Below are 5301 nucleotides of genomic sequence, written 5' to 3'. Positions count from 1 at the left end.
AACAATTCAAGATTAATCACAATTGCCATGCCTAGCTGATTTTATTTTCAGGCATACCACAGCCACCATAGATTCTAACAGTTTATTCTTTTTAGTATTCTGGAATGGCCATTCATTATGTACAGTACCTAAAAGCAGCTAGTTCTGTACTGTAAAAGGCAGGTACAGGACTTTGAGTTTAGACAGGCCACAGACTCAAAAGAAAATGGAAAAATGTAAAATACAATTTTTTGAAATTATTATTTTCTCTGACACCAACTCCCACCAACCCCAGCCAACAGGGCAATGGTCAGGAATCATGGGAGTTGCAGTCTGACATTAGGAGGACCACAGCTCTCTCCCTTTCCTATCTAGTCCAGCATTCTGCTATAGGCAAATGTTAGGGTTTCAGTGACTTCCATTCTCGTTTCAGTAAGTCCTTCTTAGAAACGGGTCAACATGTTGCTGAATTCAGCTTGGTTTATTATTCATACCTCAGTTCTACAGGTAAGAAAAGCAGAGTACATGTGAACATATATAACAGTCCCAGTTTAAAACGATTAAAGCCGACAGCAAGGAGGACTTCAAAGTCAGCAGCAATGGATTGAAAACCTAGATCGTACTCTCAAAGCAACCTGAAAAGAAAAGGTCTTCATAAGTCACCTGAAAACAGATAAGGAGTGGAGCTCCACTAGGAGGGATTTCCATTGTCTTGGTGCTGTCACTGAAAAGGCCCTGTCCTTTATACCTGGCTGTCTAAACTCACAGGCAGCTGGGACAGACAGCAGGGCCTCAGCCACTGTTGGTAAAGCCCAGGCAAATTCATATGGCAGTAGGGAGTTTATCATGGATTTTCACCTACAGTAAAATCTGAGGTGAATCTGGTGGTTCTGCTTGGACAAAACATCTGAACATTTTCAGGGGGGATTAAAGATTTTATTAAGCCTACAGATATTTACTGAGGAATGATGGAAGGGGGAGCAGAATATTCCCAGCATGATGCTTCCCGTTGGACAAAATGGATGGCAAATGCCCCAAGTGAGTTTGCACAGCCATCCTTTAAATCTGCTTCTTGTAAGATGCAAAGCTGTTTTAAGAGCCTCGGGAGGCCTCGGGTAGCTATTAGAACTAGAGGACCATGTGCTTGAAATAAATCAGTTGGGTTTTGTTTTCTCACCACGTGGTTTGAGTTCCTCTTTCTGCCTGTCTGCCATCAGCAGACAGCTAACTTCTCCCAGCACTGAACGTCCTTTGGTTCTTTGTGCTCAAAATAATAATAGGAGGACCTGTGAAAATTCAAGGCAAACAGTGTGCTCTTTTTGGAAGCGAACGTGAGGTGAAATCTCACTGTGGCTTTCTGGGTGCTAAGGAAGCCAAAATCCCTCCAACCCTTTGAATTAATATGAGCAGAGAATTTTCATTTTTCTTCATTGATGACTGGTATATTAAAGCAAGAAGATTCTAGGTTAACCAAAACAGTGTGGAAAGGCTAAATGGTCTGCTATAACAATTAATATTTTTAAGATTAATATTTATAAGAAGATCATAACTGTGCACATTATAGCTGATACTGTTTTGTGCTCTCCATTTCTTAAAGTTGTTTTAAAATGTTTTTATATTGTGTAACCCATCCTGGGACCTTAGGTTGAAGGGTGGGAAAGAAAGAAAGAAAGAAAGAAAGAAAGAAGGAAGGAAGGAAGGAAGGAAGGAAGGAAGGAAGGAAGGAAAGAAAGAAAGAAAGAAAGAAAGAAAGAAAGAAAGAAAGAAAGAAAGAAAGAAAGAAAGAAAGAAAGAAACATGTTGGTAAGTGCCTAATCCCCCAAGGCTGGTTCCCTCCTTTCTTTTGTAAAATTTCACATCAAACAGATGTCATACAATATGGCTCATAGAATAACATCCAAACATTCAGAAAGTGGAAATCGAGGAAATTGCCCCCCCACCAAAGGTACCCCACCTCTGACTCATAAGAACCCAGCTGAGAGTGTCAAATGCATTTATTGTTCCAATTTCTAACAATTGTGTGAGTTTGGCCACCTTGCCTGCAATTCCCATTTTGCAATAAAGCTCCATGTATAATTTCTTTCATCATGCTCTGTGTCTTAATGACAAATTGCAGCCACTTTGAAACAATCCTGGCTGACAGTGGAAGTGGCTACTGAATCTTAATAATCAATTTTTAGGAATCCATTATCATTGCTACTGCCAAGATGAGAGAAATGTCACACCAGCATATGTCTGAAAACTACAGTGGTTTAACCAAGTCTGCTACTGGTGAAATGGTCCAGTCTAGTTCCATCATCTATAAGCTTGGGGATGTCTCATGAATCCTTTGGTTCATTCCTTTCTAAGATCTATTATCCTCCAGGGGAAGCCCTGCAGCCCTGACTATCATAAGTAAACTTTCTAGCAAATATATACCGCCTCAGTTCTCATGCCCAGAGGATATTGAGATATGAGACAGCAAACATGTTCTGGGTCAGACACTCAAGCAATAGCATGATTTGAACCTGAGTCTTCTATGTCTTAGCCTAATACCTTGATCATTACACCACACTAGTTCTGGATTTCAGACTGAGAGTACATGAAAATCTATTGGAAACAGGCAGGAGCTTATGGTATTCTAAACTTGATAGCTGATACCTTCTTATGCAAATTCAAATTAGAGGCACACTCAGAGATGGCGTCATTGTTAGACACCCCCCCCCCAAGGCCCACATCCCAGCTGGAGCTCACTGCCAATCCCTGGAGCTTCCAATTTCTCTTCTACTACCTTCACCTGCCTTTTCCAAGGCTAGATCTGCGCAGCTATAAAAAACAAAACACTCTGAAAACATTCTGAAAGCAACCATTTTAAAGCTCACAATGGAAAATTTCACTGAGTTGTGATTTCAGCTCTACAGTGCCATCTGATTTCACAGTGTTGTAGCACATTTATGATGTTGTAATTTGACTAATGTAGCTGAGTCCCAAGTGACTAAGCAGTGGGAGGATCAAGAAGAAAGAGCACTAACCTCTACAGGCCTTGTTTTTTTAAATCTCTGGCAGGTGGGCAGACTGGGCATAGAGAGAGGGGAAGGTGAATCAGCAGTGGCAACAGCTGCAATGTGGAGGAGCTGGAAGGACCACTCTAGGAAGAAGACCCAGTGATAGCACTAATTTTGGTAGATTTTGAAGACACATCATTTTCAGCTACATGGGGTGTTAGGAAGGGTTAGTACCTCTGGTGGGGGACACGTTGTGCTCCTTCTGGGGTCGTTTGTCCATCTTTGGTTGCCACCCTGCATTCAGCTGTCACCTAATCTCACCTAATCCCTCACCTGTGGCTCCTAGAAGCTGTCTGTATGCGACAGCGGCCACACCCTGGGAATGGCTTCGATTAGCCAGCTAAACCAGGTGAGGGGAACCGATAGGTCTCAAACCCTCCAAGAGTTTGGAACTTCTCCTGCATCTGAAGACAGGCTCCAGTGGACAGGACCAGTAGTGGGTCTGATGATCAAGAAGGCAGTTTCAGCACGTGCTGTAGAGGAAGGTGAAGGGCTGATAGGGCTCATCAACCTGGGAAGGTAGCCCATCTAGGAGAAGGAAAACCCTGGTTCTAAACTTCCACTGCCTTGCAGGATATCTTCAGGAGAAGAAAGGCTACGAAGTAAACCCTACAAAAATCAGGAATAGAGTCCCTATGTTGGCTGGATGGCGCTTCGTACACCTCCATTTGGCAGTTCCTGCAGCCAAGCTGGTCCCAAGCATATTCCTCTGCTTTCCTTTGTACCAACCTCTGTACAAATTGTCCAGGCTTGTGCCCTAGAGAGGTCATTTTTGTGCACAGCGGTTTGAGTTCACCCCCAGAAGTGGACTCTATTGTCTCTCAAAACAGATGGGTGCCAACAACAACAATTCATGATTGGCTGCTGGTTCTAGGGATGAAACATTTTAGATCAAAGGTGGACCATGGACCACCGGTGGTCCATGAGGTTCATTCACATGGTTCATGGCGACAGCTCTGTGCAGCAGCAGCATAACTATGTTTGTGGGAGAAGAATGGCAGTTGAACTAGCTGCTCTGTCATCATTAGAACCTGATGCTCTGCCTGGAAGATGAGTGCGGCAGATCAGAAGTAACCGTGGCTGGTGACAAAATGGGGGAAGGCCATGAGAGGGTGACAAAGCATTTGAAAGGAGTGAAGAGTCAATACATGTTAATGGAGGGAGCAGCAAGAAAGTGGAAAAGATGCTAAGAGAAAATACACACAAGAGAAAGGGAAAGAGTCAGAGTGGGAGTTATTGGTTTATAAATAAAATATCCAAACACAAAGCAGGATGAATGCTGAATCTGACCTACGTTATTGTATTAAAATTTGAATTCTGCATGCATATATATATATATATATATATATGCATAGCACTTTAGCAGCTAGCACTGTGTATTACAAAGAGCATCATTATGTGGTCTGCCAAGACCCTCAGAAATTTTCAAGTGACTGGGAGGGGGAGTGTGGGAGCCAGACTTCTAGATGTTAAGCTAAGTATCTGCTTAGTTGTGGCTGCTTGTACCTTTTTATCTTACGTTGCAGTGATGACTTTTCTATTTTTACATAATTCAAACTATCTTGAAAGAACATTACCCAGAAAGGTGTCCTCGAAAGACTGTAAAACAAACAAAACAATAATATTTATGTTGCTCTTCGGGCAAAGGATTTTGATTGTTTTCTTGCAACATTTGAATAGATGCATACGTGTGCGCAGGCAATGGCTGCATTGTGCATAGGGAAGATACCTTCTCCTTCCCTCCGAGTCTCTGGCCCACAGAAGTAAACAAACGAAGGACTCGCTTGCACATTCATGTCAGTGTGGCGGCATCTGTGACAATGATTCAATTCCAGCATATTGGTCCCATCACAGCCTTCTGCGCTATAAGTAGGTGTTCCTCGGGGATGCTTTTCGTGCCCAGCTTTGAGTTTCAAACAAGATCATCCCTGTGCACAGCCGTAAATTAGAGCAGAACATCCTGCTTTGTGTCATTTCTGCCTTCCTAGTTTTAATTAGCTAAGTGCCGGCCTCTGGTAAAGCACTCAGAGGTACTTCTCAGACATTCTTCTGCATGAAGCTGGTTTACACTGGCAGGGGGTGGCAATGGCTTGCTGCTTTTTCGAGCCAGAGTCTCTGAAGGCTGGTCCCCCAATGCTCTTCTCTTCTCATAGCAAGACGGCTTGCCTGAATTATTTGCCATTAGCAAAAGCGGGATTGCTTTATTCATTCATTTTTAAAGTTATTCTGCCTGCCTGAACGTCTTCTCTGCAAATCGAAAACCAGCTTTGGACTATCT

General features: G+C 42.9%; 1 long non-coding RNA gene across 2 annotated transcripts; it reads right to left on the bottom strand.

Moving 5' to 3' along the window:
* Positions 1–433: 433 nt before the first annotated feature.
* LOC310677353 lies at positions 434–4618 on the bottom strand. Of its 2 annotated transcripts, XR_014511117.1 has the most exons (4): positions 4530–4618; positions 2620–2784; positions 1157–1265; positions 434–642 (listed from the first exon to the last, which is right to left on the bottom strand). It is a non-coding gene; the product is annotated as an uncharacterized lncRNA (long non-coding RNA). The 2 variants fall into 2 exon arrangements; XR_014511118.1 differs by lacking the exon at positions 2620–2784.
* Between the last annotated feature and the right edge of the window lie 683 nt (positions 4619–5301).

Source organism: Podarcis tiliguerta (assembly GCF_965153285.1).
Source record: "Podarcis tiliguerta genome assembly, chromosome: 5".
In the NCBI taxonomy this organism is placed as follows: domain Eukaryota; kingdom Metazoa; phylum Chordata; class Lepidosauria; order Squamata; family Lacertidae; genus Podarcis; species Podarcis tiliguerta.
The sequence above is the reverse complement of the archived record's forward strand: the minus strand, read 5'-3'. Positions and strand labels throughout refer to the sequence as shown.